Raw genomic sequence first — 13,898 nt, 5'->3', positions numbered from 1 at the left:
ACAGTGATAACCTGGTCAGTTACAAATCCGATTTGGATCAAATTTGGCAGGCTGATAGGAGTTTGGATCACGACCTGTTCGAATGTTAAAACTCTTAAACAGAGAGTCATAAAATCAATGTCCATCCCTCCTATTTGACTTCAACGTTTGGCATATTTGGCGTATATCATGAATGAATTAGAAATAAGAGACGACCTGATGTTGTCATAACTCCGAGGCTGGCACAACAACACTTGGCGGACTGGCGGCGTGGGTGCGGCGTCTGTCTCTGAGTGCGTTTCAGGGTTCTGTTTCTGGTCCTGCTTCTGTTTAACGTTTCAGGGCTTGTCTGCTTCCTTTGACGTTAATCCACAGTGAAACGTGAAAGGATCGGACAGCAGATGAAACGCAGCAAAGGTCACAAAGCTGATTTGAACCCAGAAAGTCACAGATGAAATAGATGGATTTGTCCTGCCAAATGGAACAGGATGTCCTCGTCCGTCTCTCATTTTCTTCTCCTAACCATCATTCTATTTTGTGACCACAACATTCTGATTCCTCTTATTCTTCTGCTCATTCTGACTTCCCAACCAGGCCTCCAATTCGATTTCTGTCACCTCCTCAGCCCCCCGACCACCTTCATCACCCGCCCAGCGTGTGTGTGTGTGTGTGTGCGTGTGCGTGTGCGTGTGCGTGTGCGTGTGAGGTGACAGAGATCACAGAGCTTTGTGGAAGTTGTATGCTCAGATAAGCTGCTGAATTAGAGGGTGGCGAAGATCAGCGGCGGCGGAGGGGAGGAGGGAAAGGGAGGAGAGGAAGATAATAAAAGGGTGCAGCGGAGAAGAGAGAGGGAGAATAATGAGAAGTTAGAAGGAAAGAGAAGGAGGATAGAATGGAGACGAGCAGAGAAGAATGAGGGAGGAGGAAGAGATGAAAATGGGAGAAGAGGAAAGGAGGAGGATAGAATGATGAGATGCAGAACGGGGGGAGGGAGGGAGAAGTAGAAGAAGACAGAGAGAAGAAGAGGGGAAGCTTAAGAAGAGCGAAGTAGGGGAGAAAACGCAGAGGGAAAGCAGGATCACGGCGGAGGAGAGGAGAGGAGGATGAAGGAAAGATGCAGATTAGGAAAAATTTAGAGCAACTGCAGAGAAAATAGGGCTTCCCGTGTGTTAGATGTGTATGTATTCATGCACGCCTGTGAATTTCTATACATCAGCATAAACACGTGTGTCTTCTGCATGCAAACAGCCGCAGTGTATGCAAAAGAGCGGTGGGACAACAAGGAAACGAGCCGGCACATTATGACGACGCGCGGCTGTCAAATAAATAAGAATAGGGAGGGAGAAGGAGAGGAGATGTGGAGTGAGAGAAGCGATTCATTTGCACTCCATCAGCCTGTCCAGTTTAGTGCCTGAAGCACCTAAACTGTGTTGTACTGTGGAGCCAAGATGTTATAGCGCAAAGGTACAAGTTATACACGGCAAAAGAAAAGCTAAAGGTATCTAGAGATGTACCGTCTCCATAGATCTGTGTTATTGCTCTAACAACACTTTGGGTACGGTCAGAGAGGTGCTATTGTGTTTGCTCCTCCTCTTCTCTTCTTCATCATCATCTTCCTCTACATACCGCCACATGTATCATGTCTCTGTCCTCACATCTCTCCGTCCCGTTTTGTGGTTCCGGTGCTGTATTTTTCCCAAAACTGGCCCAATAGATAAATAGAGGCGCAACAATTATACAGAAGAAATCCATCAGAGGAGCAATTTTCTCTGCTAACCACCACCTCTCAGTACAACCAAACCACAGCCTGCATGATGGCCTATCACCTGGTCGAGTATTAATTCCCCAAAAGTGAAATTTGGGCCTATTTCTCTGCAACGTCTACGCTAGAAAACATTACAAGAAAGTGTGATTGCAGGCGTCTGAGTACATCCAAACTAGAAATGACTTCTCCACAGCAGGGCAAAGCAAATCACAGATTGCGATAGAAACCGAAGATTTCTTTCCGTCGTCATTTTCTCCCAAATCTTCACCGCCGTGGCTTTTCTCTTTGTGTTGTTTTTAAAAAGTGACTTTAATCAGGCGCTCTCATGAACGCACCGAGTCGGGCGTAATGGCTTCCTCCTGGAGGTTAACGTACATCTCAGGGGGTTGATTTCCCTCCTTTCTGCGCCAGCCTCTTGTGCGGATGGCGGCAAATCAACATCTGGCTGATGTTCTGTAGGGTCATTCGGAGATGCGGTGGTCGGCGATGCAGTACGCAGTGAGTAAAGGTAATGAGACAGCTTGTAAAAGGTTAGAAACGATGTGGTAAAAAAGCCATTTGCACTGTGGCACATCCACTCCCGCGCTGACCGCATACTAATAGGGAATGGCATTTAAATTAAAGAAGTTCCTATTTGTTTTGGGGCGTACACAAGTATGAGGAACGTTCTTCTACAGTCACAAATCTTCTCTTCATCTTTTTTGTGTTTTTTGTAGATAGAATAAGCCATTTAGTCGATTTATTGCAGTGCAGCTTCATTTTTCTCTCCGTCTTGACGTCCTCTATAAATTCTGCCACGTGTGCATGAGTTATTATTAATACTTCATCGGACGCCTGGGATGATGGCTGCGGTTTGATGCCCCTTTGTTCTGTCGTGCTTTAGTGTTCAGTAATCACTTTTCAGTTTCTTTGCCGTGTTTATCGACAGTCGACTTTGTCAAGGTGACTGTGATCCGAACACGAGGGGCAGAGAAACTTTATCTGTGCAATTACAGGGATTTTGTTATGATATCATGCCAAAGTGGACACATGAAAGGTTATTCACACAGTCTGGTACTGTCTCTTTAAGATCCCCCCCCCCCTCAACTAACGCCAGCTCTGTTCTGATTGGTCCAGCTTGCCCTTGTCCTTACTTGCAAATGCATGTAAGACGATGCTTCAAAATGGCTGCAAATCTCTGCGCCCAAACCCAAAGTGAGGCATTTGAGAAGCATGTTATTGTTTGTTTCACTTCACAACAAAACACTGAAAAAATGGAGGAAACGCACAACTGCAACTGACTAACAATGAATTCCACAAATACCGGTTGCTCTGCCAGAGAAAGATTAAAAAAAGCATGAATTTGGCTTATAGTTTGTATATATTACACGGCTTGATGAGCTTTATTATCGTGTGGACCCGCTTTTGTTTCTCCTCGGGAGTCTCTCTGGTCTTCAGGTCTTTTGTGGAAGAAAACCTTCCACTATGGGGATGAAGTTGCGGTGGCATTTGCTCTCCGCAGCCCGACTGAAGCCGCTGAACCGCAGCAGCAGAGATGCAGATGCGGGGAGGAATTGGGCCGGTGCCGGTTGGTTTGGATTTTTTGATTTCATGTAAAGTTTACAAAGTTCCGGGATGGTGCCCAAATCGGATAAGAGTTGGAGCGTATGCGGGAATGTGAGGAAGGAAGCAGCGACTCTCCTTGAGCCTCATGTTTACCGCTGCACCCCGCTGTCATATTTTACGAGTAATTTGGTGATCCGTGTGCTTCCTCCGACACTGCGGGTGCGTACGTATGCACAAGTGTTTCCAGTCTAGACATGCTTGGGTGTAAATGTGCTCGTGGCACTGGAGTGAAATTGTTTTTGCGGCTCATTCACGCACGGGGGAGAGGGAACCACAGATCACTTTCACTGCTCCACGTGAAGGAGCATTAATCCAATTCAAACAGCTCCGAGGAGACGGACCTCCGATAACTTATGTTTATGTTTCTAACGGTGTGCGGAAAGATTAATAACCCGTCCAACAGGAGCTGTAGAGCCCTTTCCCCCAAAAACACAATAACAAAACCCGAGGAACTGAAGTGTGTAGACCAACCAAATGAACCAAAGTCGTTGTATTTAATTAAACGTTACTTCTGTTGCAGCTTTAGTTATGGAGCTAATTTGCTCAAATTCCTCCATGGCCATAGACTTTGGTGAAACGGCTTCATTAGGAGATTCATCAGTGACTCACTTTGCGCACACACACACACACACACACACACACACACACACAGCTCAGTCACTGCTACATAGATGTTTCCTCTCCAACCATCCTGTGACACATTAATTCACCTATGCCCCTCTCTCTCTCTTTCTCCCGATTCTCAATATGTTCCCCCCCCCCCTCAGCCTTCCCCTCTCAGTTCTGCTCAGCTGCAAAGATTAAATGGGTTCTCTATCGATTGCTCCTTTCTAATGCACCAGCCTCTCCAAAGAAATAACCAAAAGAATGTCATCACCCAGCCTGAAAGAAGGGGTTGGAGGGTGAAAAGGGAGGGAGAGTGTCGTCGGAGTGGGTTATATTTTTAACTCAGAGGGCCTCTTTGCTCGACAAGACGACGCGAGCAAGACTATCATGCCACCGGGGGGAGCGGGTGCAGGCTTTTCTGCAACTGAGCAGCAGCAGCAGCAGCAGCAGCAGCACGTCGGCGGTGCCAAGGCGAGCCGGGGTATCATCCGGCTTCCATCTGGAGTAAGATAGCGACAGAGAGAGAAATACTCCATTACGAGTATGAGCCCCGCATTCAGATTAAACGGGCATCGGTGGGGAAATGTACCCGAGGGGGGGAAAAAAAGTGCTCATAGGGCGACGCTGTATTCAGTTTAGAGGAATTCCATTCTGTCAGATCAGTGGAAGACGGAAGGAAATGAATTGAGGAAGAATGAGAGGGAGAAAGGAAAAGAAGGGGGGGAGGGGGGGGGGGGTAGGAGCCAGAAGCATGGAGGAAAGGTCAGAGAGAAAGGACGAATGATAGGGGGGGAGCAGTGAAGGGAGGGGACAAGAAAGGATAGGAGGATAGGAATGAAAGAAAGTTAGATGGAAATGCAAAAGATGCAAATGTAAAAATCAGACTTTGCAAAGTAGCTGCCGGAACAAGTAGTCGATTAGTTGACGATTACGAGAAAATCCTGCTGACACCTCATAATACAGCCGGAATTAAGGCTCTAATGTCTCACAGAGATACAAATGAACGTTTTCCTGCCTTTATTTTTAGTGAGCCGGGCAACTGTGATGGAGCTTTCACGTGCCGACAGGAAGAAGCCGTTAGGCAGCTACAACTTGTTCGGGTTAAGGAAAGGGACCATGATGCCTCTGTGCTGGCTCCCTTCCAGCCAAAGAGGCGAGTTTGAAATGCTCCGGCCCTTTTATTCAACATTTTTCCGCCTTTTTTTGCAAATCCGCAAGCCTCACAAGCCTTTTAATGTAAATGTTATATCTGAGTATTGTGTAACACACTTTGTGTTTGAAAAGATCCATTCAAGTAAATAAGCCTCGTCTTTCAAATGTAGTTTGGGGAAAAGTAGAAAACCTGACAAAATGGAAAAACTCAAATGCATCACAGGTGCCACAAAATCCTACAAAACTACTGGGTATGAGTGAATGTGCTCAGCGACTTTCTGCACGCTGCTGTAACCTTGTGAGGCGGCTCACAAAGCAGCGTGACACCCAACAAACCCGGTCCAGCATGCAGACCGAGGCGCGGGTCCACTGCGGCGCTTTGACTCTGTGCCATGGGCTCTCCAGCACAGCTGTAGCCAAACATTACTGGCACAGCGGCAGTGTGTGCAGGAGCTCGCAGTGCCGAGTCACAGCAGTGGAGCAACAATGGTGAAAGCCGCTGTGATTCGGAATGCAAATGAACCCCCCCGTCTACAGCTGTAAGGATGACTGTGGGCACAGCCAGCCGGGATCCAGCAGCACTCAAACAGACGGAAGTATGCAAACACACACATGAAAACACACACTTAAACACACGGTTCACACAAACGCCGGCTGCAAATTGATTTATACAAGCTCGGAAATGCATATATGTGCTTTCTCTCACACACTGACGCTAACTTCGTCTGTATTTGCCAGCGTCTTGCACTGCATCATGGCTCCCCCCTCTTTCCTCCCTGTTCCTCCTCTTTCATCCCGTCCCTCAGGACCTCCCTCCTAAGCAGGTGTTAGCTGCTCTCTGTTCCCTGAGGTAGTTCTGTTTTGTTCTTAGCAGAAAGTACTGCTGCTGTGAATTATCCTGACAGCACCTTACTCCTGGGTTCTGGCCCTCGTCTCCGCCCCCTCCTGCCTCCTTCTCTCCTCTTCTTCTCTTACCTTGCACCATCCACCTCCATCCTTCATCCCTCCCCGCCCTCCCGCCCGCCCCAGATCTCCTCCTTTGATCCACACTCTCTCACCGCCCCCAGTGGTGCAGGTAGCAGGCGTGGGGGACGAGCGGCCCATCGGCCCACACACAAATACACATTCATGCAGAGATGGACACACACTCATCCACGCATACCAGTATACACAGGTGAAAAACACACAAGCGCTGTGCATGCTCTGATACACAATAAGTGCACTTTAAACCTCTACTTTCCGGCAGTGGGCTATGTTGGTTGTGTATTTACTCAGCTTGAAGTGTGTGATATGAAAATGTTTCTGCACTCCTGTAGCTAAAACGTTCCACTGTTTCAGTGTTTGCATAAGGCAAAGACAAAGCATGACGTATTTCAGATTGTTCATCACCATTTCAGCTACAGACGGCAGCTAATTGCTCTCTATTCAGTCATCACAATTAACGGCACTCACAGTGCCTGAGTATATTACATGTTTTGCATATTTCCAAAGAAATGTGTCATTATCAGTAAGGAATGAATGGCGGGAGAAGATTAATAAACTAAATCATCGGTGGTGATGTGGTGAAGGCTTATGCATGCCAAAACACTTTAACAAAAGCTAAATGAGATCTTTTATTCCACTTCACGTTGATTCTAGACTGTTCAGAAATCACAGAATGCATTTTCAGCACTTTGTCTATTGTCTGCCATTGAAATACAGTGATTCCATCTCTTACACTGGGAGTTAATGTCCACATTAACAGTAGGCGCAGTTATTCTCAAGCTTTTGTCAAATTCTGTTTTTCTCATTAGTCCTACTTTTCAAGTGTGTCATAAATGAGTATTGCCAGATGGCGCCGACTGTTAATCCATTTCACACACACGTACCACCCAACACTCAACTGTCTTTTTTGATGCCTCATTCTTTTTGACTCCACTTTACAGCCAATGGTCCTATCGAAAATAACTGCTCCCATGCTATTACACTCCTTTGTCTCCTGTCACTATCGCCCGGTAATTGCTGTTTTTATTGTAGCCTCTTAGAGGCTCAAGTGTAAACTATAGAGTAAGCTTTGCCAGTGTGCTGTAAGCTTAACCACATAGCTGGAAATATTTGCTCAATCTCACAGAAACTGCCTCAGTGCTTACAAGCAGTGAAAATATACACCAAGCACACACACATGTGGTTGACGATTACAGACTTCTTGTTTTCCAGGTCTTTTGTGCCTGAGTCATGGTAGGATGGATGGAGTGTGATGTTGATAGAGGGATTAGTGTGGTGAGTGCAGTGATGTCCCATAGTGCGCTGTCCTGGCAACGAAGGAGCTGAGCCAAAGCCAAGTTTACTGACCCATCAATGTTCTTACGCTAACTAACCAAATCAACTGAGGTGAGGGAGAGGAGCTCGGACATCAGTTGGGATCAACGAGTGGACCTGCTGCCCTATCATGCTGACAGGAGGAGGAGGAGGAGGAGGAGGCCAAGGTGGTTTGGGTGTCTGATCCAGAAGCCTCCTGGACACGTCCTTTCATAGGTCCAATTGGGCTGATACACAGATCAGACTCAGAATAAGCCGGAGGGTTTGTATATCCCATTTTGCCTGGGAGTACATTGGGATCCAGGAAAAGCTGGAGGATGTGGCAAGGGGAAAGACATCTGGACTATTTAGCTGAGCCTGCTAAATGATGCAGGCTGGGATAACTCATGGAAAAAGGTTGAATGGAACTGCTGTACCTTCACTTTATGATTACGCCGTAATCATCTAAATGAATGAGGGCGCTCATAAAGTGCATCATTGTAAAAAGATGGTCGACGTGTTGAGAGCTGCTTTGGGGTCAAAGAGTATTTGGAGGTTCTCTGTTAAAGCAAAGGCAGCACTTCCCAACAAATCTGTCAAATTACCAGTGCACAGGGTGTATTTAGGGGAGTCTACAGGGCCTTTGTAAGGCAGGCGTGCGTGTGTGTACTCACTGGGAAAGGAAGTAACAGTTTAACTACAGTATTGATTTCACGAGTGCTAAGGGGTTTAGGCGTCAGTCCAAGGAAAATGGGGGGTAAAGGAAAGCATAGTGGGGAGGGTCTCTGGTTTGAGCGCGCTTGGCTTTTTCTCCCTAGCCATGGGTGATTCAGTGGTAAAGATCCGTGGTTGCCCATTGAAGTAGTACAACTGGTGCATTGAGTACTGTACGGCTCTGTGCACTCTGCAGTGCTCTATTGATTGATGTGTGAGGAGGGATTAGTGGGTGGGAGGGTGAGGAAGTGGGGGCGGGGGGGGGAGAGAGAGGAAGGTGGATGGGTGAGAGGAACCAGAGGCAGAATTGTTGATGCAGCATGTGTACAATCAAAGAGGGCAGATGTCACCTCTTTGCTAAGGCCAAGGCAAGCGCCCGAGGGTGAGGGCCTGCATTTTGATTCTAAATGTGGATCATATTGGCATGCTTCTTAGATGAAGTCTTGGCAATAGCAGTGTGTGTTATGTATTCCTACATTGTATTGGGAGACTTTTAAGGCTTAACAGCAACAGCAGGGATTTTGGCTGTTGGCTGAGAAACGATCTTTAGAGGCGAAACACCAGGAGCCAACGTGCCTCACTAATTTGTGTGTCCAAGTTTGGATATTTTGAAAAAACTTTTTTCACATCTCCGCTTTATTTCCCCCCTCTCTCTGTGCTCTCTTTTTCTTCTTCCTCCTTGTCCGATTGCTTAGCCTAGTCTAGCTGCTTGTTGAGTTTTGACTGCATGTAATCCTCTACTAGAACTTCTGAATGACGACGATGATGTCGACATTACAAAGCATTCATCTAGAGTCTCAGCATGTCAATCTGTAAATGACAAACTTCAAACACATTATGTTCATCTCTTCCACTCTCCTTCAGGCATTTGTGGTTGCTGTGATTTCTTTAACACACGCAATCTGCTGGTTGAATGCACATGTTGCACCAAACGTGGAGAGAAAAAAGTGGTAGTGACTCATATTCCCCCTTATTTCTCATTTTTTCACTTTGGCGCAGATGAAGAAGGCTTTTGCAGGAAGAACCTGAAGCTCTTATTTCAGTCATCATGTTCCTCCAACAGGAAAAAACATATTTGGTCTGAGAGATGGAAAATAATTTTCACCAGACACATTTCTTAGATATCCTGTGGAATCCTGCTGACATCCATTTTCCTTCACCGGCAATTGTGAATATGAGGCTCCCTGTATATCCATCTCGCTGTGGTGTTTCAGCACTCCAGGTGGTTTCTACCTCCCTCCCCACCCCACCGCTGCTCTCCCTTTGCTCCTGAGCTGTCACGAGAGGCTGAAGGTGGTAGAGGCCAGCAGGAGATTTCATCGACAGGGAGTTGAGGGGCTGGATGGGTATCGGCGTTGGGATGAAGACAAAGAAGGCGAGTGGAGCCTCAGAGGGGCAGATGAGAGGTTGGCTTTGGGGCTGTCTGCAGTTAACTTGATCAGATGAAGAGGAGAGAGGGATATCTGTGCCAGTTAGCGTCTAATCCCCCCCCCACCCCAATCTGCTAACCCCTTGTCTCCTGCCTGAGGCTCCCCACATCTGATAATCCTTGGGCTGCCTCTCCTCATCATCAAGGTGTCGGAGGGAAGTGCCTCTGTAAATATTTAATTGGCTGCAGCATGCTGGTGTTAATTATGCGGATGTGTCTTTCCAGCGCTGTTTCAATATTCTTCATCTCATAGCGTTTTTTTCGCACAATCACAACAAGTACTGCTGTTATTACCTGACACCGATCTAATGCTGCTACAAGTGTAACTATCTCCACTGTTGAATCCGTGCCACCCGCCTTTGCAACCGTATTCTGTCATTCCACATTGCGCTCCTGCTTTTTCTGCATTCTCGGTGACTTTTTCTTTTCAGCGCCTCCGTTCGCCCTGGATATCTAATTTTCCCTTCCAACCTTGTGCTAGGCCTCAGCCCCTCTCCTTTCAATCTCAAAACCACGGCAGTCTCCATTAAAACGGATTATTGTTATGGGTTTCATTATAGCCCGGCCCGTTATCCGTCTTGACGCCAATCATGCCTTCAGAAGCAGCCTTTCCTCCTCTCTGTGTTTATTTGATCGTCAAGGGCAATGTGAAATAGATGTACAGTACAAAGACAACCTCGCAAGGACTGCACAGCCTAAAGTGGTACAGCTCAATAGAGCTCTGCTCATAAGTGTCTGCCAGTAGCAAGTGCAATTACAAACGGGCGCATGTAAAAGTCAAAGGAATACAAATCACATAATAGATGTCTCATGGGTACTGAGCAAGCAGCCGTACAACGTTTTTCCAGACAAAAGGAAAGACACAATGCAGGAGTGCAGAGAGACAAATAACATTATGGACCAGGAGAAGAGGGAATGATCTGACTATCTACCTATGGGCCTGCAGTACATGAAGTGTTTTTCACTGATGAGCAAATCTGATTGCTGCTTTTGCCTGGAGTGTGTTACATGTGATGAATGAACGATCAGCTAGCAACAGCTTCCCTACATGTAAACCCTCAGGCTTGGCTACAGTTTGAAACGGTCGACGATAGCAGACGAATCCACACCCAAAGCTAAATATTCAGTGCAGTTGAAGGCCGGAGGGAGGGTCTTTTTGGACAGCGTACAACTGTGTGTGTGTGTGTGTGTGTGTGTGTGTAATGGGGGTGGGGGGTTCCAGTTGCGTGCCAAAATTGCAGGTCGTACCAAGGACAAGAGATACCAGCCAGGACGGGCTGTGTGTGCTGCAGACAACAGTAACCAGAGAAACTCCATAGTAACACCAACACTGTGAGACCCCGAGAGAAAAAGGCCCCACCACAGTTTACACCTTAAATACTATTGGAACCCCACTGATACATCTGAAAAGGCAGTATCAGTAATCTCTTATTTTCCCTCATCTCATGTACACTTCAGACTACAGGCCGTATTTCATTTTCCATATAGACAAAAACAGCTTTGTGAGGTAGGAGTGATGATGATACATTTTCAGGGTGGAGAAAAAATAAATGTTTTTCTGTCATAGAGGTCTGAGCTCCCCTGTTGGTTGGCACCTTCTCTTATGAAGTGTCTTAGAGTAAGACCAGTCGGCTCCACCGGGGATGAGGGGGGGGGGGGCGCAGTTCACTGGCCTGCATGTGGAGTTTTCGCTCTGCGCCCCAGTGAGAGCAGAGCGAAAAAAGAATTGGGTAGAGGGGATCAAGAAATTGGAAGCGATGTCTGGAGATTCGATTTGGGCTGCGCCATATCGCACTGCTGCTTTCTCTCTGTGCTCATTATCCTGCTGTTTGATCAGGTCCTTTGTGTTTGATGTGCAGGACTGATTTATTGCCTCTAAGGGACAAATAAAGTTGGGTGATATCAAAGGGGGAGAGACGCTCCCTGTCACTGAGCCAACTCATTTTTATGATCTGCTGTTTTACCCCACACAAAACCTACCACCTACACACACACACACACACACACACACACACACACACACACAGGCACACATACACACATGCACTCCACACATCCTGTAAATGAGATGCTGCAGATGCACATTGTATCCGTTTGTCCCATCAGTAACATCTTGAACCTGTACCAAGGTCAAAGCAGGACCTATTGTGCACCGAGGTATTTCGAGTGTGTGGCCGCGGTGAAGTGGTTTATATAACGTGTAGTTATGCTTTGCTTTGTATTCATGTGGAGAATTGCTCCTTATCGGTTTCTTTAAACTCAGGTGTTTGATAGTTAACATTTAAGTACAAACCTTTGATCTGAGCCCTGTGGTAGCTCAGTGGAGTGATGCATTTTTGTCAGAGCTTTAGTGGCATTAACCCCTAAAAATAGAGAGAAAATTACATTTTGGATGATTTTTAAAAATAACTTCATCCCATTTCGTTTTTGTTTTCATTCTTAATCCTTGGATTTAATTGGAATAATTGGAAATAAAAACAAAATTCCAAATCTGTGAATTATCCATTAACATGTACCAGACACGTAAATGGAACCAATAGTCTAAGAATCAGTTTAACAGGCAACATTCTTTGTGAATACTTGAATGTCTTTTCACATGATATCCGGGTACATTTCCCTGATAATAGACTAATAATCTAATTCTGAATGCTGGAGTGGTATCAGCACTTTGAGTTCTTCTTCCATCACTGTGGTGCACATGGCTGCGCTGCACTCAATCAATCCCTCAGCCGCACTTGTTTGCTTCAGTGATGAGCGCGTATGTGCAAGCGTGCGACAGATGCGTATGTCTGTGATTGGTTCCATCAAGGTGTGAGTGTAACTGTAGACTGAACGTGTTGACCTGGTTATCCTGATGCGCGACGCCTTCGGAGCGGCAGCAGAGCGACGCCGGTCTTAGAATGCAAGGTGCCAATCGAGCTGTGAAAATGGGAATTGAGCAGGGAAATGGGAATACCTCCCCGCTGGTTTGTAACCTTCACAGTGTTGTTTGGGCCATTCGCTGTATGCATACATCATTCATTCAATCAAAACCTGTGTGTGCTGGTGTCGCTTGTGTGTGTGTGTGTGTGTGTGTGTGTGTCCTTGTGGCATGGGGGTGTGTACTCTGTATTTATGACATTGTGTCACACCTGTCTCCAAGCCCCAAGCCTTGGATCTGAATTGAATTAACCTAAATACATTCCAGCGTGCCTCATATAAAACACTTCTAACAGCTGAGGACCTGAGCTGTATTATATATAGTAAGACAGGAAGCACAAGATGACGTTACTTCACAGGAAATAACACAGATTGATCAGAGCTTGTGCCATTTTTTTTGTACATTGGACACAATGGCTAATGTGTTGGACTCATCCCCCATGGCTTTCACAGAGAGAGCCAGTTAAGTGGATGGAGTCACTTCTGTGATCCTTGCCTGGGCTAAATACCACAATAGCAAGCAGCAGCAGTGGCACCAACCATTAATGCGATTATAGCCTTTAGCAGGAGATTTGCTGGGACACTTTTCCTTTGAGGTGTTGTGACTTTGTACTGTAGCCTCCTTTGTTCTTGCTCTCAGCTTGTATGTCAGCAAACACAAACACATTCACACCAGGATACAATAGCCTGTACAGTGTATGTGTTTGTTAAGAGTCCAACGCTGAATGAGGTGACGCAAAGGGAGGCGAGGAACGCTCCCCGAGGGTGAGGGATAGCAAGGGGAACGTGCAAGGAACCACACGAGAGGCGGTCCAAAGAGGAGGAGATGGAAGGAAACACAAGGATGTCGCAAATCCAAGATCCTAAAAAGAAGAAAGAAGTCAAATGAGAGAATCCAACTGAAGAGAAACGAACAAGCAAGTGTAGAGACTTCACAGTGGATGTTTGTATTTAGCTGTTTTCGCTCATCCATAAGCTGCAAACTGGCAGCGGCACCACACAGCACGCGTTCATGAATTTACATGAGTGTAGGGATCTATAGACACGGTAGACGCACATTTGTAGTTCATCTTTATTTAAGTGATGGTAATTGGGACATTTGGAAGCCTTTTGGATCAGCAGTCCACAGTGTACATGATGTTCTTTTTAATCAAGCCATGATTCCAGCCTCCATCCAGCGCCTGCAGTACATCATCCCGGGTCTCATCTCTTACTGGATTCCCGTTCGGCACGCTTAACATGTCTTTTGTCTCTGTGTAGCCTATTTAACAAACCTTGGGGTGCTGCTTAGCCCCTGACTGCACCGGTTCCATTTCATAACGTCGCCGCTTATTAAACCTCAAGGCTAGACCTCAGTGAAAAAAAAGAAAACCTGAGATATTGAGGTCATCGTTCAGGCGGCTGAGAAAGAGAGGGCGAGAGAGAGGGAGATATTGTCGGAAAAACGGAAGA

The 13,898-nt window shown here is 46.4% G+C and overlaps 1 protein-coding gene across 1 annotated transcript in view; it reads left to right on the top strand.

Moving 5' to 3' along the window:
* iglon5 (IgLON family member 5) overlaps positions 1-13,898 on the top strand; it is an 82,613-nt gene that overhangs the window by 52,966 nt on the left and 15,749 nt on the right. The gene's annotated exons all lie outside the window — the stretch shown is intronic.

The sequence above is a fragment of the Genypterus blacodes genome, unplaced genomic scaffold (genome assembly GCF_046128005.1).
Source record: "Genypterus blacodes isolate CSIRO-AG114 ecotype Tasmania unplaced genomic scaffold, CSIRO-AGI_Gbla_v1 ptg000040l_1, whole genome shotgun sequence".
NCBI classification, from domain to species: domain Eukaryota; kingdom Metazoa; phylum Chordata; class Actinopteri; order Ophidiiformes; family Ophidiidae; genus Genypterus; species Genypterus blacodes.
This window is presented reverse-complemented; position numbering and strand designations above follow the sequence as displayed.